The following is a 25,508-nucleotide window of genomic DNA, read 5'->3' as shown; positions in this document are numbered from 1 at the left end:
CACACACACACACACACACACACACACACACACACACACACACACACACACACACACACACACACACACACACACACACACACACACACACACACACACACACACACACACACACACACACACACACACACACGCACACGGTATATGTATATATACACACACTAAAAATGGTGTGTTTACACTTTCTTGTCTTTACGTTCTGAAACAGCTGACGAACGATTCCAAAATGATCTCCAGTTTCTTCTCATTTATGCGTGTCTGCTGTTAATATTAAAGCATAAAAACACGAAGTTTGTGGAACATATGAAGTAAACTATCATTTAAGACTACTGCCCTAACGAAGAAAACGCGAACAGCACATGCTTTCACTGTGAAATCATCGATCACCTGTGTAAAAAATACTTTTTTGATCGTGCGTTTGCACATATGGTTATTAATGCATACACATGCAGTATATACTGTTATTAATACTGTTTAGCTCACATTCTTCACATAATTTTGTAGCAGTATAAAGTGTGTCTGGTTTTGCAGGCTCCGTGATGCTGGTTGGGTACAGTTTTTAGATAGGCCTAATGCTCTCCACTAAATCTTCACTCATGCATAACCACTCATTCTACCACTGTATTACTTTCATTACTACAATAATTACCACACAGCAGTATCATTCCATATGCAACTGTATGGTATATAAAAAAAAAACTTGAATGGGTAAATATTAGCCTGAAAGAAAAACTTAAGAAATTAAGGCCATTAGTATGATTGCTACTATCTTCTAACTTATTTTTTATCCTCCCCGGGTAATCTCTTTTCATCCTGCGGAATACCTCAAGTAGTGAAAGGTTTAATAAAGACTGCATCTAACCTGCCCAGTTCGAAATATGTTCATTGTGCAAAATGGAGCGATCCGGTGTAGCAAGAACAGAATGTATGACAGCATTGTAATGAAGTGGCTATTATGCGAAAGCTTATAAAAGAAACTAAATAATCTTCATATCGGCTTGGCATAGAAGGTTGTGTGCCTCAACGATCAATGGCGCTTTACTTGTCAGGTGCAACGATACTGGACAGGTTCTTTGTTCGGTATCAGAAGAAAAGTGTTGATTGTACTAGATACGAACTGACTCTTACAATGATGTCAATTTAGCCTTTCTTCTTGACGAAATGAGAGATGTAATATAGAACTTATAGGTCTTAGTTAGGTAGAAAGATAGGTTAAGTCATTCACAGAACTCTCTTATGGCAACTAGCCGTACTGCAAAAGGGAAAAAAAAGCAGATGAATCATGCGTAAAATAAATGGTCAATCAGCATGTAAATGGTAATGCTGTAGAAATGTTAAGTGTAAATGAAATAATAACGTGGCTAATATAAAATATTATATATCAGATACAAAATGAAGAGCATTCAAGGACCGGAAATATGTTCAAAAGTCAGCAAAAGAGGATGACGTGTGCTATTTTTTTGTTTTTTGTATTTTTTACGCAGTTGCGCAAGCAATGAAAAAGCACAGAACCCAGGATACGTGTTGGGATGGAAGACAATTACTTTAAACCGATTCAGTTTTTTTCTTCTAGTAGAGGATATTACTGTGCATAGGCCAAAATAAATAAATAAAATCAATAAGGTGAAGGCGGCTGCTGCCCCAACAGGGGAGACAGCGCCCTGCAAGGCTGGATCGGGGTCCTCGTAGGACGGAGGGCAGTATGATGTTTCGTTCCCAGGTAGGAGCCGAATCTACTTCTCTCCACAGTGCTCTGTTATATCACCCACACTCTTCAACCAATACTAACATTTTCACACTCCAGCCGCCCACAAACATTACCTCATATGCAGAAGGCATCACCATAATAGTTACAAACCACACTGCAGATACAGCCTGCACATTGCAACAGAACTACCTCAACACACTGCACATTTGGGTCGAGGACAACAGGTTGGCGTTTGCCCGGACAAATCCACCACAACACTTATCACCAGTAGTAAACATGAACATAGGTACCTTCCTCACATCACTCCTAATAATATACGTGTGCCACACACACACACACACACACACCTTCCATTAAGAACCTTGGAATGACATATGACAGTGGACTCACCTTCAAGGACCAGGCACAAGACATCAAGAGGCGGTGCAACCCCAGAGTCAATGCACTCAAGAGAAATACGGGGCCAGACTTTAGGCAACATAAAGAAACACTCCTTGCTATACAAACAATACATTAGGTCAGTGATGTCCTATGCCTGCCCGGCATAGGATGCCATCCTAACCAATACTTACTACAACACCTTGCAAATCTTACAGAAGAACGTCCTACGCATTACTACTGTCTGCACCAAAAACCTTTATCACAGCTCACTTACCCTCTGATGTTAAAGTCCTCCCTGACAGAGACTACCCTCATATGAGATGCACACAGTTCTATGCAGCAGCCTGTGCCAGTGTACAACACCCCTGTTATTACCTGACTTAGACACAGCATACCTAGTGACAAAACAATCACCTCCAAAACATTATCAAACCCTCCAAAACAATATCCCACATGCAAACATTCCAAAGCAGTCTAAGAAAAAAAAAAAAACTATATACAGTCAGTCTTTTAATCCGGAATGCTCGACACATTGGGAGTTCCGGATTATCGAAAATTCCGGACTGGTGGACAGGCCCTTTGAAAACCTCCCTAAACATCCCCCTAAAATAAAATTACGGTAAGATTTTTTTTTTTTTCAACTTACCCATTCAGCGTAGTGCAGTTGTGTGTTGCAGGTGTATTACAGGTAAATCCAAGGAATCAGTAGTGCAGTGATCCAAGCTAATCCAACGGTTGTGGGAGCCATCACGAGTCACAATACATGAGAATTCCGTGAAAATTCCTTGAGTAAATCACACTGGCAGAGGTACAATGGCGGACTACAAGCCGGGCTTCATCCGAGACTTTGTGAGTGGTGGCGTGGGTACGAAAATGGACGGTTCAGCTCAACCGAACCGCCACTTTTTCTCCCTTGTTAGCTCGGAGAAACCCTCTGAACCACCAGGCTTTCCCAACCATCAGTTTCGAATTAAAGGGATTTTACTGTACTCATTTCACGTGCGGGACAATAAATCAACTCGATCACAACACTATCTTCTAAGCCTCCTTCCCATCCTGACATCTGCCTGAGGGAGGAGTACTTTTCTAGATATAATCGTGGTCATCTATTTAGTCCTAGACCAGGAAATCGCCATGTACATCCCTTTTCATCTATCAGGTTTGATTTGGAATGAGCGGAATCACAGATGACACGTGCCCTGCTTGTAGAATAGGCCCACACGCCATAAAACACATAATGGAGCACTGCAGAGATTTATACCACACCAAGACGTAGACACATCATCAGTGGTGCAGGGAATTTCTGGAACAATCTCACAGGGGCAATTACTTACCTGCGGTCGACGGGTCTGCTCGATCAGACGGATCAGGGTTGAGTACAAGTGCAACTGAGCTTAGAGACGTCCTCTTTTACGGAAAGGGTTCATAAAGGCTATATTTACCTATTCCTCTGCGAAAAATCTCTCAAGTTGGGCTTAGTCGTCCAGAAGGCTTATACAAAAAACGTAAGTCATCGCACTGATGCGGTTAGTTGCAAAAGTAGGCAGAAATAGGAAGGTGAGAATGCAGTATGATACTTTGGAAATGACAATCGGATTGTCAGAGGCCAGATGCTGGTGGAAATCGATTATAGTAACATCAGCTTTTTAATAGAATATTGATTGTAAGCTTGAGTATGGAGTGTCACACCGATTAGTAGCCTAACACTATATTTTCCTAGAGTAGGGAGCATTAAAAACAATATATTACCCTGGAGTAGGGAGGAATTAAAACAATATCGTATCCTGGAGGCAAAACCTAACCTCTCCAATTGGAAAAGTCTCCTCTAATATTAATTCAGATACGGTATCTGGATTAAACCCTTAAAAAAACATTGCATCACCGAAGTCAGTGGAATTTCCTGTGGTGAGGACTATAAAACCCGCGGTGTGTGCCTGTTGGCCTCACTGTCCGGCCACAGCCAGGCCCGTTCATCCACTTGACCGCAAGATGGGAGCCTGCCTCATGTTGGTGGTGGTCGGGGTGCTGATGTCTGTGATGTCTGCGCCCGTGTCTGCTCACCCAACCACCGACTCAGTCCCCACTCTGTCATCTACGGGTATGTTTGCTAACTGTCTGTAGTTAGTCCCTGTCTCTCCCATTGCGAACCGCTCTTTCACACTCCCTCCTTCCGTTTCACAATTCTCTCTCCCATATTCTCATTCCCTATCCCCACTTTTTCTTCAAATCCTTTCCCCCACACTCTATCCACACCCAACAAAAGAGCACAAACATTAGGGAACAAGCGGGTGTTCTATTCTTTTTAGTGAATGAAAATCACAGTTGAACATAAACTAACACATAAGACGTTGGTTAACTAAATATCTGCTTTCCCTTACTGTCAGAAAGAGTCCAAATTGTGAGTACTCACTATCGTTTGTTCATGTTTGTTCACAAGGTTATGACCCACAGTGACATCCTTCCATAATAACTACACGTCATTTCACAGTCGACATACTCGAATGTACTGTAGCTTCAGTGTACATTACTTGGAAGTATACAAAACATAAAAACAAATAAACATATAAACAAATATAAATGAAATGTATGAGGATGCAGGGAAGGTAGTTAGTTGAAAAAACACTGAAAAAAAGGTCGAAGGAATGTAAGGAAATGTTGCCTTATCCTTACATTTTTGCGCCATTCTTTTGTGCGTTGCATAGTTAGATTTTGGTAATATCATTCTCATGAAACTTTTCAACTGCGTTTATGCTGTATCATAATGGCAAGTAACGGAATAAAAAAAAGTAGGGATAGAACCCTTTACTGCCTTGACAATGCTCTGGTGGCCGTGGGCGCACTATCACCTCAACATCTTCATTATATTTTACATTTTTTTTTTTTAATATGTGTTAAATTGATTTTTGAAGGCCGTTGTGTATGGAGATTCTAATGATTTCTGTAAGTTATTGAACGTAAGAAGAGATTCGTATAAGTGATGAAGGTCAGTGATGATTAGATCAATGAAGGCTCTAACTGATCTCCTCTCATTCGAAAAGTCTTACTTGAACTTCATACAATCTGGATATAATAACAAAAAGGAAAACTGACAAAGTGCAACAGCCGTGCCCTACGATCTCTTTATGACCAAAATTTTGACTTTACGATGTGACTGTGACCTTTGATTATTCTCTAACGAACTAATTCATCCTGTTGACCTTAGCCTATTGTTTTCAAAACAGAATAATCTTGAAAGACCCTAATGCTAACACATTCCTCCAAATTCTGTCCGAAATAATAAAGTTTTTGAGTCAAAGGGCAGCCAGTTTGACCATGTCCTGTAAGCTTTAACTGATTCTCAAAATTGTTCCAGTTCACCTTCTCATCCTCTGCCTTTTTACCAGTTTTATTCTATTTCTGTTCACACATGAAAAAGTTTACCTATCCCGACCTGTGTTGCCTTGGATCTAATTTCGGGCAATATCTACCGTGCATCAACTTTACCAGAGAATGAAACACCTCTAAAAGAACAAACGGTACTGGGTTTGCTGTTTAAGAGGTAGAGGGTCTAGCAGAGAAGAGGAATGAAGAAGAATATGGAGAAATAGGGGTTATGTTATTGTGTGTTAGCGCGTTAGCGTTCATTAAGATATTTTATGCGATATTGTAGGTAATAGACTTTATTTGCTAGGACTTACGGGCGCGTCGAAGCCATCCTCTCATGGAGTGTCTACCGACACTCTGATATATTGTTCTCAGGGTTATTGTGACTGGTAAATGCACTGACGGGGCTGCGGTCATGAGGGAGGCACAACTTACACACAGAAGATGTAGCTCTATTTGGAGATGTTTGATTGAAGGGCGAGCTACAAAGCCACATATATCAATACACATCCAAAAATGTTTCAAAATAATGTATCTATATCTATCTATCTATCTATCTACTTGTCTATCTGTGTCTGTCCATCTATCCAGCTATTTACCTATGTTTCTGTCTACCTACTTATGTATGTAGGGGTATGTTAGCAGAGGAACTAGGCGTTGACCAGGTAAAACCCTATGATCGTGCATTCCGATTACCACGGACCCTGTTTGGCCACTCCCTCTGTGAGAGAAGACCCCAGTGTTCCACTTTAAGCACTGAACTTATGTGCCTCTTCAGATCCATTTCCCCAGGGATATATTCCCTATGGAACTATCCCTACCATGGACCTATTTCCCACTATCGACTCACCCACCTACTCTACCCATCCACCCACCCACCTTCCAACCCACTCTGTCTACCCACTCACTTACACTCTCCCACTCATTCTGCCCACCCACTCACTCACCCACGCTGCCCCACTACACCTACACCACACCCACCCTCCCACCCACTCTACCCACCTTGTCACTCCACACCCACCTATCCACTACACCCAGCCCATCCACCTTACTCGTCCTGACCACTCCACCAATCCGTTCACCCATCGGACCCACTGTAGCTAGTAATGGTATGGTTGCATATTTAAATAAATCTAATATATCTGTCTATCTGTCTATCTATCTATCTATCTATCTATCCTATCTATCTATCTACCTTTCTTTTTAAATAACAACAAAAGGAAGGAAAAACAAATGAATAAAAAAAAATAATCCATAAACCAGATTACTGGTGTCCTCTGTTCATAAAATATCTGTAACAGTTGGACTTGAACAGCTGTAGGTTGAAGTTTGGAGGGAAACAACTCTGGGGAAACGAATTCCAAAGAGATGCAGTTCTGGGAATGAAAGAATTCTGATAGGAAGAAGTTCTGCAATATGGCTGAGTGACATTCCAGTCATGAGCGCTACCAGATGCCCGTGTAGCACGAGGGAAGGCATGGAGAGGTGGCACCATGGACGTAACTTCGTCTAAGCATTTACCATAAATATATCTGTAAAATAATGCAAGGAAGGCAACATTCCTTCTTACTTGTAGGGGAGGTAGTTTATTTGTAATGGCAGGGTTGTTAATAATTCTAACAGCTTTGTTCTGAATTTTGTCTTGTTGTTTTAATGCAACCTCTCCACATCCATTCCACGAGGGTGGGCAATATTCAAGCTGAGAGCACACATGACTCTTATAAATCACGGCTAACTACTCGTCAGTGAAGAAGTTACGGACTCTGTACATTAATCCAAGTTTCTTTGGGGCAGTTTTAGCAAGTGATATAACATGAGAGGTCCAGCTGAGGGTATTGTTAAGTGAGACGCCGAGAATTTCAATACTTTTGGAGATGGGAATATTATTAGCACTGAAGGTAATATACGAATCTGGCAATATCTGGCTATTAGTAAATTGTATATATTTAGTTTTACTAGCATTAAATGAGACAAGGTTTTGTCCCCATTCACTGACTGTAGATAGGTCTTGATTTATGGAGGTGGCTGTACTGAGTTGAGAGGTAGAGATATTAGACTTTGTAAATGGGTGTCTGAGTGTGAATGAACTATGTAGTGCTGAGGCATCTGCATATGAGTGGATGGGATTGTGGGTGACAAATAAGAGATCATTAATATGAACCAGGAACAGGGCTGGAGCCAGAACTTATTCCTGCAGCACGCCGACGTTGAGCGGAAATTGGAATATACATCATCTACTTTTACCCTTATTTTCCTGTCACTGAGATATGAGGAAATCAAAGGAACAAAAGACGTTAGTCCATAGCAAGGGAGTTTGGAGAGCTTTAGAAAAATCAAGGGCTACTGCATGAGTTTCTCCATATAGATCAATTGATTGATGGATGGTATGAGTTAGGAGATTGAGTATCTCAGTGGTGGATCTTTCGTGGCGAAAACCAAATTGTCTATCGCTAATTAGGTTGTTGGACTGAAGATGTTTAACAAAAGTGCTTATTATTTAAAGTTTCAAATACCTTACCAAGAGAAGATGTAGCAGCTATTGGTCTGTAATCAGAGGGGTCAGAGGAACTTCCTTTCTTTGGAATTGGGTGGATATTGGCTTCTTTCCATGAATTAGGGAATGAAGACGTACGTATGGATACTCTGAATAATTTAGCTAGAACAGAGGCAAGTTCAGGGGAACACTTTTTCAAAACAGTTGGCGGAATTCCATCTGGGCCTGGAGCTTTGTTGGTAGGTAAATTGTCTAGGATGGATATTACATATCTTGTCTGTATTTTAAGTGGAACAGTTTCTGGAGTGTCAAGTTCTAGTACTGGGACGTTCTGGCTGGCATCGTCTATGGTAGAATTTCTGGCTAATGTACTGGCAAATATATCTGCTTTCCTACGCAGGTCACTTGTAATGTTGCCATCTGAAGATTTTAGTGGGGGAATGGATGATGACTTGTTAAAGCTAATATTTTAAGACTTAAGAGTTGACCAGAATATTCTATTGTCATTAGGGTTCTTAAGTAGTTCTGATGCTTGCTTTTGAAGAAAGTTTGATGTAGCTAGATTTATTACAGCTTTTGCATGATTTCTAGCAATTTTAAATTGAGGACGTGATTCAGATGTTATTGATTTTAAGTAAGAGTTATATGGTAGTGACTTATGGGCTGTTGCTCTGGCACAGTTGTCATCAAACCATTTTGGAGAGTTCGATCTTTTAGTGAACTGTTGACTTGGTATGAAAAAATCCATACCAGCTAGTATTAAGTCGCAAATGTGGGACTGGGTAGAATTGGGATCACTAGAGAAGAAAGACTGCCATGGAATGTCAGCAAGATAATTTCAATATCCATCCCAGTTTGCGATATCAAAATGCCATCGAGTCAGCCTGACAGGTTCAGAACTGGGAGGTGTGGGGGGGTTTTCTAATGAGGCTTTGATGAGATTGTGGTCAGAGGATCCAAGGTTGGTCACAGTACCTCTATCCTGTATTGATCTGGATTATCTATCTATCTATCTATCTATCAATCTATCTATCAATCAATCAATCACTCTATCTATCTATCTATCTATCTAGGTATTATGTGTGTGTGTGTGTGTGTGTGTGTGTGTGTTATTTTAAAACATGGGATAAACGTATTTTACCTGCGGTAACAGACTGCAAATTCCATATTAATGGGACTGGACAGTCAACTGGGCTTCTGGGATGTGGCATGAGAAACCATTATACTGTATTATGTTAAGTACTTAATTAATCACTATTGAACCTCCTCCCATCTGAAAGTGGGTATGGTTTCTATGTATATTTCAATCGTATTTAAATAAAATGTTGAGAGATTTGACGGCAAGAATAAAGGTTTTCCATTTATCTCATAAACTCTTAACCTGTTCTCCCCATACATTATGACCGCCTGCTGAGCAAGTCCTCCATACGGACACATGAGGGAGGCCGAGGCTAATCAGATCTAGCCAAATTCCTCGCACCATATCTATCTATCTATCTATCTATCTATCTATCTATATCTATATCTATCTATCTATCTATATCTATCTATCTATCTATCTATATAAATATATATCTATATATATCTATATACTGGTATATCTATATATCTATATCTATCTATCTACCTATCTATATGTGTGTTTGTGTGTGTGTGTGTGTGTGTGTGTGTGTGTGTGTGTGTGTGTGTGTGTGTGTGTATGCACACATAATTATTCAGTGAATTCACCCTTAGTAGCAGAGGAAATATTTAAGGTTTTAATACCACTCTTGATTCAAAGAATCAATTCTAAACTGAACTCATCAAGTGGTGTTTATAAAAAAGTAAAGAACACATCATCGGGTGCAGAAGCATAATAGTCAATATGTCATATGATCTCTCTTTCTCTTTGGTTTGCAGGTGATGACTTAGGAGACCTTAGCTTACTCCTTGGAGATACGAGTCTGGCCCAGGGAGATACTGATTCGGAGCTGGGAGATACCTCGGTCCTGGGAGATACTAATCCGCCTCTAGGAGATACTACCTCGGCCCTGGGAGACGCTAATCGGGCCTTGCAAGACGTGGCTGTGACAGGAAACGAGAAGGAATTTGTTCCACTCATCCTTCTAACTCCACAGACCCTCATCTCTAACCCACTCAAGCTTTCCTGGTAAGGCAGCATTATTACCTCACTGAATCAGTTAACCCTTCTTCTTCCTCAGCTTTTAGTGTTGCCCCATCCCTCTTGATAAATTATAAGAGTAATGTCTAATGACCACTTGGGAGGGAGGTTTACCAAGGCAGGCATCAATAACTTTCTTTGTCCCAAAGTTAGCTCATGTATTCAGCCTATTTATTCAACCCGCTGCAGTCAGTTTACACTCTAGTTCCTAGTTTTAATGCTAGGTAAATTTGGACAAGGAGGTAACCAAACATTGTTCAAGCTTGGAGCAATGAACAGACCGGTGACGTTTCCTGTGCTAACTCAACACACACACACACACACACACACACACACGCTATTTACATACATAAATACATACATACTGTATATATATATATATATATATATATATATATATATATATATATATATATATATATATATATATATATATATACATATATATATTGTTACATAGCCTATGATTTCATCATCCTTTGTGTAATTTTAACGCACAGTTGCTGCATGTTTGATCGCGAGCGTGTTCTGCCTCAGTCCCCCCCTTCTACCGTTATAGTAGAGTAAGTCGTCCTTTCTGTTATTCAGTGCGGGATTGTCGACCGTTTGTCCCCATCGCTTCATTTGCGCGTCCCTCTTACAAGTTGTGTCAGGCTCTGCCGGCCCCTATATAATGAGCTCAGTCTCTGCATCATTGCCACTTAGATCTGCTCCTCATTTTGTTTACATCTCTGTCCTCCCCTGTACAGATATTATTATTGTGAGTGCTCAAGAAATCTCCAAACATCTAGCAGCTGTGTGTAATTTGAGTATAACTGTTGTTGCATTTTTTCTTGTACTGTATAGCATAAGTTTAATTTGTAGGCCTAGTGAAGTTTTTGTAATTCATGTAGGGTTCTTTATGTCAGTCATTTTTGATAATAGTTTGTATCTGTAATTATTTACCTGGCATTTACTGAGTATTATCTGGTATCTCATTTTATCAGGGCTGACTTAGATAAATTTACTCTTGCTAATTTCGTGTTAATAGAGGCTATTGCAGTTAACCATATATTTAACCTGTTTATTTGCCATTACATTATCCTTATGAGTTCTGAATGTTTTGTTGTTAGTTTAAGCATTAAACTTTAACTTGTAATTTTACCTAACTCTTTTGTTTTGAACCTGGAACTTTACGGGACAGTAGTGATTTTTAGTATTCTCACTTAAAGTGTACATTATCTTTCTCTGTTCCGTAACATAAATTTGGCGACCTCATATCAGGATATTCAGGATATTATCATAAGGATATTGTTTGATATTTTGTGACTGTGATATATTCATGATGGCTACTATTTCTACACTTGATGAAGCCAAAGATTTTTTGTCAAATGTGCAAACAGTGTGTGATATAGAAAACAGAACAAAGAATGAACTTAAGATTGTTGCTCAACAATTGGGATTTGTTGTTCGCTCTCATCAGTCTAAAGATCAAATTGTTGCCATGATTAATGAAAGCTTGTTTAATGTAACTCCTCCAAATGAGCAAACGCAGATTGAATTAGCTAAGTTACAGCTAGCCCTGCAGGAGGCCCGTGCTAAGGAGGCTGAGTTTCACGCACAAGTTGAACTTGCTAGGATTCAGGCAGACCATGAGTATCGCATGAAACAATGTGGAACTGGATCATCTAGCTCTGATGATTTTGATGTGGCTAAAAATGTTAAACTTGTCCCTCCTTTTAATGAATCTGATTTAACAAAGTATTTTCAGTTGTTTGAGAGGGTAGCTACAGGTTTTAATTGGCCCAAAAAGTATTGGCCAGTAGCCTACTCCTTCAAACTGTTCTCACCGGTAAAGCTCAAGTAACTTATGCATCTTTGCCTCAGGATCAGTCTGATAATTATGATGTAGTTAAGAGCTTGATTCTTAAGGCCTATGAGCTTGTTCCTGAAGCTTATAGAGTAAAATTTAGGACAACTTACAAGCAAGATAAGCAATCCCATGTTGAGTATGCAAAAATCAAAGAAGATCTGTTAGAGCAGTGGTTAAATTCTAAGAATGTGGATTCTGATTTTGGTAAATTTAAGCAGATGATTTTGCTGGAGGACTTCAAAAGGTGTATTAGTAAAGATGTAAGCCTATATCTTGATGAGAGAAGAATAGATAATTTGTCTGATGCTGCAGTTTTAGCTGATGAGTATGTTCTCACTCACAAGAGATATTCTAGAGGAAAAGGGAAAGCTGAGAGTAGGTACGTTGCCTCTACTCAGAGTACAGGTAACAGGAAAGAGAATAAAGATGATGTTTCTCAGGAAGTAAATACCAGCTTCACCTCTAGATTTCAGAAAAGTAAATGTACTTATTGTAGTAAGCTTGGTCATACTACGGAGAGATGTTTCAGGAGACAGCGTGATGTGAACAAAAAGGAGTCTTTAAATATTCAGTCAATTGGTCTAGTGTCCACTCTTGAGAGTTCCCAGAATTCTTTAACTGAGTTAACTGAACCTGCTTTGAGGGGTAACTTAAATTCTCATGATGGAGCTCCTCTTTTGAGCAGTAACGTGGGTGACACTCTCAAGAGTTCATGTGCTAATTTCCTGTCTGATGGTTTTGTCAGTCCTCTGGACAGTAATGACAGGAAATCAGTTCAGATATATCGTGATACAGGTGCTTGCCAATCCCTTATGCTGACCAGTGTTCTAGGCTCTAATGTTAATTCCTCTGATGAAACTGTAATCTTACAAGGTGTAGGGAATAATTACTTCTCTGTCCCTCTGTGCAGAGTGAATTTAGAGTCTGGTTTTGTTAATGGTTCCGTTATGGTTGGGTTGGTTGAGACACTCCCAATGTCAGGTGTAACTTTCTTACTTGGAAATGATATTGGTGGAAGTCAAGTGTGTCCAGCTCCTCAGTTGTCTAGTGAGCCAGTGGCTGCGTCCCAGGATTGTGATGTCCCTGATGCGTTCCCTGCATGTGCTGTCACTAGGGCTAAGTCTAAAGTTACTGGTGATTTAGAGGATAATGATGATGATGATGTTATCCTAGCTGACACTTTTCTTGCTAATTTGGACCACTCACCAGATGAGGCAGTACCCCGTAGTGTTGATAATTTGTCTCGTCAAGAGTTGGTTGAGTTGCAGGTTGCTGACCCTGAGTTGAAAGGTCTAGCTAACTCTGCTTACAGTGAAGAAGAGTCAGCCGGTGCTTCTACTTGTTATTATGTAAAGTCAGGAGTACTTATGAGGAAGTGGAGACCCCCATCAGCATCAGCCGACTGTGAATGGGAGGTTGTACATCAAGTTGTCATCCCTCGTGTTTGTAGGCAGGATATCATTCGAGTGGCTCATGATTCCAGTTTGGCAGGACACCTTGGAGTGAGGAAGACTGTGGCACGCATTTTGAAACACTTTTACTGGCCAGGTATCTTCAGGGATGTTTCCTGGTATTGTAAGTCTTGTCACACCTGTCAAGTTGTGGGGAAGTGTAATCAGACCGAAAAGGTTGCACCTCTAGTTCCCATTCCTCCTTTTGAGGCGCCTTTCACCCGTGTGTTGGTGGATATTGTGGGCCCTCTTCCTAAGACTTCTTCAGGATTTTCTTATGTGTTGACCATGATTGACATGGCTACTCGTTATCCTGAAGCCATTCCACTTAGAAACATCTCAGCAAAGAACGTGGTTAAGGAAATGCTGGGGTTCTTCACAAAGTTTGGTCTGCCTAAGGAGGTACAGTCAGACCGGGGGAGTAATTTCATGTCAAACGTTTTCAAGCAGTCTCTGAAAGAGTTGGGCATCACCCAGATCACGTCTTCAGCTTACCATCCCCAGACCCAAGGAGCGTTGGAGAGATATCATCAAACACTCAAATCGATGCTCAAGAAATACTGTTTGGAACATCAGAAAGACTGGGATAAAGGTCTTCCATTCGTTGTGTTTGCTGCAAGAGAATCTCCAAATGAATCACTGGGCTTCTCACCTTTTGAACTACTGTTTGGCCATGAAGTAAGAGGACCCCTTAAGTTACTCAAGGAATGCTGGCTGTCGGAGGAAGATGACGTCAACCTGCTGGAGTATGTGATGAAGTTCAAAGAACGGCTGTCCACTGCTTTACAGCTGGCGAGAGAGAATTTAGGAGCTGCTCAGGAGAAGATGAAGACTTGGTATGATAAGAAGTCCAGGTTACGCCACTTTCAGCCAGGAGATCAGGTTTTGATTCTGCTACCAGTTCATGGGCAACCTCTTCAAGCCAAGTTTAGTGGTCCTTATTTCGTGGAGAAGAAACTCAGTGATGTCAACTATGTCATCGCCACACCAGATCGTAGAAAGAGCAAGCAACTATGTCACATCAACATGCTAAAGTTATATCACAGGCGGGACGAAAATAATCCAGTCTGCACTGTAGCTGTTCCACCCGAGTCTACAAGTGAAGTTCTCCCATGCAGCATGAGCCTGAGTGATAGTTTGGGGAAGAATCCTGATATCATGAATGATCTCCAGACTAAGCTTTCTCATCTACCTCCCAAGGAAAGGCAGGAGTTTTCGGCATTACTGCAGGAGTACCCGCAAGTGTTCAGTGCCACTCCAGGAAGAACTACTGTGTTGATGCATGATGTCGAGGTTGGAGACGCAAAGCCAATTAAACTGCCTCCTTACCGTGTGAACCCAGTGAAAGTTCCTCTCATCCAGAAGGAGCTTGGCTACCTGTTGGACCACAAGATGATTGAGCCCTGTCAGAGCGAGTGGAGTTCTCCTGTGACTCTAGTCCCTAAGCCAGGTGGGTCACAGAGGCTTTGCATCGACTACAGACGTGTTAATCAGATAACTAAAACAGACACTTACCCTCTCCCTCGTGTGGAAGATTGCATAGACAAGATCGGAAAGGCTAGGTACATAAGTAAGTTTGATTTGTTAAAGGGATACTGGCAAGTACCTATGACTGAACGTGCTAGGGAGATCTCATGTTTTGTAACATTAGGAAAGACATTTGCATGTTCTGTAACGCCATGTACAGATTGTTTTAGAGTAATAAGAAATTTCCTTTGTAAATTTCTTTTTTCTTTGTGGGGAGGTGTTACATAGCCTATGATTTCATCATCCTTTGTGTAATTTTAACGCACAGTTGCTGCATGTTTGATCGCGAGCGTGTTCTGCCTCAGTCCCCCCCTTCTACCGTTATAGTAGAGTAAGTCGTCCTTTCTGTTATTCAGTGCGGGATTGTCGACCGTTTGTCCCCATCGCTTCATTTGCGCGTCCCTCTTACAAGTTGTGTCAGGCTCTGCCGGCCCCTATATAATGAGCTCAGTCTCTGCATCATTGCCACTTAGATCTGCTCCTCATTTTGTTTACATCTCTGTCCTCCCCTGTACAGATATTATTATTGTGAGTGCTCAAGAAATCTCCAAACATCTAGCAGCTGTGTGTAATTTGAGTATAACTGTTGTTGCATTTTTCTTGTACTGTATAGCATAAGTTTAATTTGTAGGCCTAGTGAAGTTTTTGTAATTCATGTAGGGTTCTTTATGTCAGTCATTTTTGATAATAGTTTGTATCTGTAATTATTTACCTGGCATTCACTGAGTATTATCTGGTATCTCATTTTATCAGGGCTGACTTAGATAAATTTACTCTTGCTAATTTCGTGTTAATAGAGGCTATTGCAGTTAACCATATATTTAACCTGTTTATTTGCCATTACATTATCCTTATGAGTTCTGAATGTTTTGTTGTTAGTTTAAGCATTAAACTTTAACTTGTAATTTTACCTAACTCTTTTGTTTTGAACCTGGAACTTTACGGGACAGTAGTGATTTTTAGTATTCTCACTTAAAGTGTACATTATCTTTCTCTGTTCCGTAACAATATATATATATATATTGCGGTGATTCAGAGTTGACGTAGCCTACTAAATTCAAAAGTTCAGTATTGAGGTCATTCTGAGATTAATGTTAAATAACTAATGTATACTGTATGTCGGGTCTGCAACGGAAATGGAGTTAATCGAATTAATATTTGAATATTGGTAATGAGAGAAATAATCTGGTTCAAACCCGTGTTGCAAACCTTCATGATCATGATTGTCCTACTAATCGGTCAAAGGAATCACAGAAGCATTATATTTTTAAACAACTGTTTAGTTTACCCTCAATGAAGTTAATAAAGAAGAGAACAGAGGAGAGTAGTAAGAAGTAGATATGGATAATTTCTCCCAATACCGCATTCATATTTAAATGCGCTTTACAATCGTTGCATATCCGACATATATTTATACAACATTTATGCCTTACGAATGACCTCAGGAATCACCTCCTGAAGTTAGTATGTTAATTCCTATGACTCTCTCTCTCTCTCTCTCTCTCTCTCTCTCTCTCTCTCTCAAAACACACACACACACACACACACACACACACACACACACACACACACACACACACAGCCTACCGTATATATATATATATATATATATATATATATATATATATATATATATATATATATATACCGGTATACATATACAGTAATACATATTATGTATATGATACATGAATATTAAATAAAAAAATATATATATATATATATATATATATATATAATTTGCATATGATATATATAATTTATATAATATCTATCTATCTATCTATATGTATATTACATAATATATAATATTTATAACTTAATGTAACTGTGTCCCATATTCCCCCCCCCCCTTAGCGGTGAGGAGTGTGACGTTGAAGGCATTTTCCCTGACCATACGGCAAGACCTGCACCAAGGACGAAACGTGCAGTAGGGCCCGTTATTGGCGCCATCTTGGGAGTGGCTAGAGGTGCAGGCAGAGCAGCCGCCAGTGCGGCCAGGGCTACAGGTCGTGCGGTTAGGGCCGGAGGGCGTAAAATAGCATCAGGAGTGAGAACATTTGGACGAAGAACAGCGACAATAAGAAGAGTGGGTGGCAAAGTTTTTCGTCAAGTGGAGAGAGGTGGACTAATATACGCAGCCGTTGACCAGTCACTGCAGTTGAGTAAGCTTCAGAAACAAGTGGATGCTTTGAGGGTAGAACTGGCAAATGCGGAAAGCAGGAGAGAGAAGGAGAGACTAAGGACAGAACTACAGAGGACGAGACAAAGGGCATTAGATCTGTTGAAGACTATTGACGAGGGGATTGCAGATTCGGAAACCTACGGTTAAAACTAGTACTGACAGAGCACTTTAGCTCCTTCAAACAAGGGTCATAAATTCTCTTTCATTCTCCCATCTCCCGATGATTTGATGCAACTTAGGATTTCTTTTTTTTTTTTTTTCAATTAACTGGAGGAATTACATGAAGCCATCTTTAATAGCTTTACTGGAAGATGTCATCCCTAAGCTGAATCATCTCCTCTGGTGGTGGCCAGAAAAAAGTGGTATCTCAGTGAAAGTGTTAAACTAAGGCTGGGGAATGGTTAAAAAGGACAGGTATAAATAACTGACTGTATAATGATAAAGAGGACACGGGTGATTTCATCTTGAAAGCATGGGATTCACTTCCAGCTTTATGAGTCAACACTGTATTATGTTATGTACAGCAAGGAACACTAGTTCGCATCATATTTCACCAATTCTACATTTCATTCTCATCTGCCGGTTAACCGGTCATTATTCCATAATGGAAAGATATGTATGGCTGGTTTCTCTACCTACAGCACTTAAAACTGATTTTACAGTGAGGTGAGGTCTTCATGAATGTCACTGGTGTCTAGAAAATCCACAGATAGTAATACAGTTACTGGATGGTGGAAGGAATGAGGAAGGGAGGTAGCGAGGAGGGGTGCTGTTTTGCCAGTAGGTTCCTTGGCGTTACCTGAAGACTCACTTCATTTATGCTCTTATAGACCTATTCTCCAAACCTCTCATGTTGTCCATGCCTTATTGTCCTGAAAAACCAATAAACCTGTAGTATAATATGTTAACTTATTTGTTTATGATAGGATTAGGGTTATAACTGTAGTTGTCAGCTGGTATACTTGAAAACTGCTTTGAGGTGAATTGCTGTAGTGCTTGATCAGATTTTGAAAATGGTTACCCATGCGTCTCACCTCGGCCACCCAGACCTTAATGTCAGCGAAGCCAAGATAATGGCCTACCAGCGCCAATACATGAGTGCAGTGGTATCCTTTTATTACTGATATGCAATAAATATGTTGGACCTAAAACCAGGTTGTGTGATCTATCCTTGCCTCTGTATGCTTATGTGATGCAGTTTCTAGTTCCACTTAAGCATAATTTCTCGTAAGGCCTCATCACATGTTACAAGCTTTACTAAAAACTGAAGATTATTCAGATCGGAACCTTCTCACTCAAGCATCTAGCAGACCTGGCCCAGGCAGATAACCAACGCCCATGTAATTACTGAGATCCAAGACACTGAAACGTCACGCTGCCCTAGTTAGAGCAGCACATCATTATCCCGCAAACAACTGTGAGACTACAGGTACCGTTATTGCGTCTTCTTTTGACATATACCCATTCATTTTAAGTATCTGCTTTGTCAGTGGTTTATATATATATATATATATATATATATATATATATATATAGGTTACAAACAGAAGGAAGAAAAGTTCGCTATTATAGCGGGTTTAAAAGAAACTCTAGCATCAACAACAACCTAATGATGCAGACTCTTCCTCTGAGCTCATTATACAATATATGCTCCTACAGTAGAAATTCAAACCATCTGAAAATTATGTCACTACAGTTTGTCTGACCACCTCCTCGTTATCACATTACCCACAATTAAAAAAAATTCAGGCCTAAACAGCGCATCTTTCACTAATTACAAGACAGCTAACAGGGCATTACTGACACAAAAAGTTGAACAAACAAGAGGTGCAAGACACAACAAACCTCGCCCGACAGCAGTTATTTTATTGCTATTAACCCCCGCCGTGCTCATCGTCTCATATGAGGTGATATGCGGGCCACCCCTGGCCGTGCTGATCTCTTTAAATGAGGCGATGGGTCTCCGCACCATAATTCCAAGCACAAGGAAGTGTCAGCGGTTTCAATGGGAACGTTGACTCTCCCTCTACGCATACAAGAGCTGTTGCCAGACTCTGCCATACTGCAGTTGCCAAATACCACACATTTGGTAACTCAGATATGTAGGCCACCCCTTGCCGCGCTGATCGTCTCATATGAGATGATGGGTCTCTGCACCACAATTTCAAGTACGAGGAAGAGTCAGTGGTTTCTATGGGAACGTTGAATCTCCCTCTACGGCATCAGGACCTGTTGCCAAACCCTGCCACACCGCACCGCCAAATACCGCATATTTAGTAATTTAGTTTTCGTCTGTAGCCCAGCAATGGCAGATTCATGCCCGTCTAGCTCCCACGGTGCTGGCGGCTTATCGCCGCCCTCACTCCCACCCAAGAGGCATAAATTACAAAAAGATGACGGTGATGAAGAGTTCGGGCTCAGGAACACTTGATCTGATGACAAAAAATCAATTTAATAAAAGAAAAAAAAGTCCTAAAACAATGACTCGGGGAAGGTCATCAGGTTAAAATACTGACTTGTTTCAGTCATTTAGTATCAGTGCACAATTAAAGTCTACGGTAGCAGCGCAGATGTTTTCAACTTGCCCTCTGAAAACCTGCGATCTTGCGTTGGACATTTCAAGGTCACTCAAGGTCAAAGGTCTAGGTGCTAAATGAAAGCCCATATGACACTTCCTATATCTTGGTAATAGTAAATATCTCTATCTTCAACGAGTTTCGAGTTATAGCCCCCTAAATATCCCTGACCTTGAGTTTGACCTTTCAAGGTCACTTATGGTTAAAGGTCAAGTTACCACTTGAAAACCCATAGGGGATTTCCTATATGTTGACAATAATAAGTATCTCTCTTCAACTAGTCTCGAGTTATGGCCCCCTGAATATCCATGACCTTGAGTTTGACCTTTCAAGGTCATTCAAGGTCAAAGGTCTTAGTGCCAAATGAAAGCCCATATCACGAGTTCCTGTATGTTTCAATAATACGTATCTCTATTTGGAACCGTTTTCAAGTTATAGCCCTCTGAAAACCCGTGACCCTGCTTTTGACTTTTCAGGTTCACTCAGTTACCTTCAAAACTTAATCACTTTCTTTGGGGACCAGTGCCCATACATCCTGAGAGTTTCATGTAATTTCATTCAGCCGTTTTTCCGTAATGTTGCTAATAAACATAGACACAAACAAACAAACAAACTCGACCGAAAACAATACCTCGTCGGACTCCCTCCGGGCGAGGTAACGGTTGAAACTTTTAATCTGGACCCTCTTCCAGACTCTGACTTAACAGCAACTCCCTTCAATACAATTATCCTAATAATAAGCAATCTTATACACTCACACCCACACTCACACACTCACTCCCCCCCCACACACACAAATGAACTTCTCCCAGAAATAAGACTGCTCATTACAAACACCAGTAGATTATAGAGAACATGGTGAAGACACCTTTGATAGACGAACCACCTCTGGCATTTTGCAAGGGAAAAGAAATAATTATTTATGGAGGAGACGGAGGGGAGAACCCTAGGTGTCCCACCCTCTATAAGTTTTGGGGTAAAGGCATACTACTGTGCAAAATTTCGTGTGCCTACGTAAAAACTATGGGGTGGTCCTCCCTAGGGGCAGTTCCTCCCCACGGCGGGTTCCCATCGGGGGTCCCACCTTTGCCTAAGCGTGGTTGTTTTGAATGTCTTCCAGTAGGTCTATGTAAACTTTCGTTTTCCTACATTAAAAACTATGACTATGCATGAAGTTTTTGGACAGGATCTCCCCCATCCCTTAGGGGTGGTCTGTGAGTGTGTCGCTCTACGTTAAACGTGGCCCAGTAAAGATATACCATTGCGTAAAAATTTCATGTTCTTAGGTAAAAAAAAATAATAATAATTGCACTGTCCACAATGGGGGCCGCCCCTCTGCACCCGTGTTGGGTGGTCATCACGGGTCCCACTCTGCTTAAATCATGGCTGTGGTATGAGCCTACCAGTGTGCAATAGTTAGTGTTCCCAGCTATGCACTGTGGCCATGCTTATTAGTTTGCTAGCATCTCTGGAGACCATCCCCTTCGTCAAGAGGAAAGCCCCTCTGTGGTTCCATCCTTCTCAAAACGTGACTGGGGTCATCATCCATCAGTATGCAATATTTTAAGTTTTTAAGCGAAAAACTTTGGCCGTTTAAAACGACTGGCCGAGATGACTGGTGGTCGTCCCTCCTGTGGAAGATATCTCTTAGGGGTCCACCATGTTTATAAACTGGGCCTAGTGAAGCTCTACCACAGTACAAAAATTTGTGCTACGTGATAAAGGACTGGTCATGCCTTGCAGTTATGGCTGTGACACCGGCGGGAGCTGCCCCCGTGAGGGACTGCCTTCGGGAATCCCACTCTGCCTGAAACCTGGCCCTGTGGGGAGGTGTCCCATTTTGCAAAATACCCATTTCCTAACAATTTTCCCATAAGGTCTCGGTTCCATTCTTTAAAAAAGTACCATAAATGAGTAAGTGAGTGAGACAGTGACCTAGTTAGGAAGAAACATTATAATTGGCCACCTCTGTGGGTGCAACGACAACACAATCAACTCTACCAGAAGAATGGTAAATTCAACTGAACATTGCAATTGGAGCCAACCCGAGTTTCCATTCTTGTAGCTGACTGACTGTCATTATCAGAACTCGGGCAGTACATACAGTAGCTCATTTTGTTTCCATTTCCACTTTTATATTCTGTAGCTGTAATTAATATGAGCAGCTTAGTATCAATCACAAATGAAGGCCCAATCTGGGGAAAGTAATGAGTGGCACATGAAACAATAGTATAACAGATATCAGAAGGAGATACAGTACAGGCGAATTTTAAATCCAACTCTGACGATCCTACTCATCCACAGATTCCCGGGTTTAATGACATCATGCTGACGAAGAAGCCTGAGCAGTTTGACTGTTTATCAGTCATGATATTCCCCGGTATCTTGATGCATAATACATTGTCCTGATGACAATGTACTTCTTTCCTGATGACAACGTACTTCTGTGGCTGAAATGACATTCAGTCATTTCAGCCACAGAAGTACAAGGTCTGAGTGAAAGGTATCCGACCATATTGGGCCGAAAACACTTGTCCAGTTGAGAGTCGTTTCTGAACAGCAACCATCAGAGCCATCACTGCCATCACCACCACTGCTACCACCACTATCATCATCACAGCTACAACCACCAGTCACTACCACCATCATTCAACAGAGCTACTCTTAACATCACCACAACTACCACCACAACCACCATCACCACATCACAGCTACCACCATCTCCACCACCATCACCATCACAGCTACCACCTCCCCACCATCACTATTACAGCTACCACCACCATCAGCACCACCATCATCATCAAAGCTCCCATCACCACCATAACACCATCCACCACCACCATCGTTATCAAAGCTACCACCACTACCACCACCAATGCTATCACCATTTTCTGCTGAAAAAACTGTCTATGCGTGCCATGAGTGAACAAACAGACTTCGACTGTAGATGTCCAACACCTCTCTCTCTCTCTCTCTCTCTCTCTCTCTCTCTCTCTCTCTTTCTCTCCAAATATGCATGAAACTCCACAGGAAAACCTCGCCGCCTCCTTCATGTGCATGCAATGTAACACCAATGGGGATAATTATTAGGGTACAAAACACGCTCGCCCCAAATATAAAAATAAACAAGAAGCGGTGCCAAGGCACAGCAAGCCTGTCCCCGGCAGTCATTTTAGTGCTGACGTATAAACACAACAGGATATCTAGTCATAAATATCACATATCAAACTTGGAGTAAATCAGGTGAAAATTGACAAGTTTATGCCCACTTGAGATTTTAGGCCCGACCCACTTGACATTGACCTCCCTACCGCTAACTGAAGGGTGACCCTCCTGATGTAATTAGTCATGTTGTAGGATGCATATTTGAAAGACGTATCTTTAGGTTTTGGTTTCATGTCAATATAACAAATTTGAAAGGAGTTTTGGCGAAAAAACGATTTTATTTTGTTTTACATTTTTTGGGCCTACAGCCTGGGCCTTGGCCCAATTTCGTCTAAAATTTAATCAGGTGGTTAGAAGGTCATAATCCATCATCCCTGTAAGTTTAACAAAAATCGCAGCAGTAGTTTTCGCGTAAAGTTGTTAAAAAGCAGACAGACAGACAGTGGACAAACCGTGTGAAAACAATACTCTTCCCCGAGCCCCACCGGGACGGGGACGGGTAATAAATTAAATATACATATACATACATACATATATAATACAGTATATACAGTATATCTCTATATCTATCTATCTATCCATCTATCTATCTATCTATCTATTTATAAAACAAACAGCATCAAATTAAAACTACAGGGTGTTCCAACACCTTAGCCCCCCCCTGCCCAGCTTAAATTAAAAAAGGTAGAAAGGAAACAAATATATGACAGAATAGCTGTATTAATTGCCAACACATGTGCACACTTGTAAGAATTTATATCAATATTTGGTGTGCCCACCGGCCGCCGCTCGAACTGCTTCCAATCGTGCCGGGTAAGATTCCAGGAGTGACACAAACAACTCGCGGTCGAACTCCATTTCTTCGAGAACATTGGCCACAGTAAGCAGGAGGTCTTCCCCGGCGTTCTGGAGACGTTGTTCAACCCTGTCCTTAAGTATTGCTCCCAAATGTTCACAGGCGTTGAGGTCAGGCGATGCTCCGGGCCACTCATCATTTCCAAAAAAATCAACTTTGCCTTCAGAAGATTTTGCGTTGCCAGAGCACTCATGCACGGAGCTCGATCGTGCAGAAATGTGGTTTCCTTGATGCTAAGGACATTTTCTGAGCTTTTTAGGAATGGAATGACATGTTGAGTCAACACAATGTCTCAGAAGTATCTTCCATTCCATGATTATCCTTGTTCTTTGACGACCCACATCAACCTTTTCGCCGTGAACATCAAAAAGATACCAACACATCGTTCAGATTTTGATCTCTCTCGAATCTTCAGTTCTTGCGGAATGTCATCAGTGTTAAGGGCCCAAATTCTGTCGTTCTGAAAGTTGGGACGACGAACCTCATAAATAAAAAATTCATCTGAAGGAGCCAAGAAAAGGAAATCATCTGTTGTCCACTCGCTCAAAAACTCACAAAACCACATGCGATCCTCCACATTTTTCTGCGACAGTTTTGGCGCTGGAACCTGATGAAAAGCCTTGGCACCAATGGAGTGAAGAAACCTGTGGATGCTTGCAAGACTCTTTTTCTTCCCTTGAATCCGTTCAATCTCATTTTGAAGCCCGCGGATACTTTTTTTCTCTCTAGCAAGAGACTCGGTGATGATTTCCTTGCTTTCCTGAGACAAGCTTTCTGCCACTTGAGCAGGCCGGCTGTCCATCTCGCAGTCAAATGGATCACGATTCCAATTACGTTTGACAAAGTCTTCAGATCTCTTCAAGTATCTGGCAACCCAGGATCGGGATATGGTTCCTGCCGGCTGATCTTTGGCGATGCGAAAAGTGATGGCCATAATGCGGCATATCCACCTCAATTTCTCTGAATCATTCACCAAAGACATGTTTCACAAAATCTGTAATAAAAAGAGAAATAATTATTAGATTACCATAAAATTTGGTATTTGAATAAGCAATTAAATGTACTTTCCTACTGTATTAGTGATTTTAGTTAGTGACGACCCAGTTATGCTGCGCACGGGGGAGGCTAAGGTGTTGGAACACCCTGTATACTCATGTGGGACCAAGATCCAACCATCCTGCCAAGGTTTATCAAAATCCTTTTTCCAATTCTTGCTACACACACACACACACACACACACACACACACACACACACACACACACACACACACACACACACACACACACACACACCGCTCGCTGGTGCAATGGTAACGCTCTCGCTTGCCAACTGGTGGACTTGAGTTCGCGCCTCGCTCAGGTTGCGAAGAAGTTTCACTGACGAAGTGGGTGGTTACTGTCCCCCTTGGGCAAGGGGACGGGTGTGTGCGTGTGTGGAGGTCACAGCCTTGCCCTTAGATCGGACTATATGAGCTCCCAGCTCCCTTCCGGGAGGGTAAAAGCTGACGATCACGACCATCAAGTGATCCTGACCGATCCGGTGAATTACACACACACACACACACACACACACACACACGACCAGGATGACAACGTATTTAATATATTTTGCTAGGTGATTTCTCATGTACCAGACACAGTATGTTTATTGCATTTATATTCTTATTATGGTGGAATGCATTAGGTTTAGTGTACAGTATCAATATTCATTGGAGAGAGAGAGAGAGAGAGAGAGGGGGGGGGTACCAGGATTTGAATGTTATTGTATGATGATATTTATATTAC

This window comes from Coenobita brevimanus, chromosome 61 (assembly GCF_032717465.1).
Source record: "Coenobita brevimanus isolate Jiangsu-jjx chromosome 61, ASM3271746v2, whole genome shotgun sequence".
NCBI classification, from domain to species: Eukaryota; Metazoa; Arthropoda; class Malacostraca; order Decapoda; family Coenobitidae; genus Coenobita; species Coenobita brevimanus.
Note: the sequence above shows the minus strand (reverse complement) of the source record.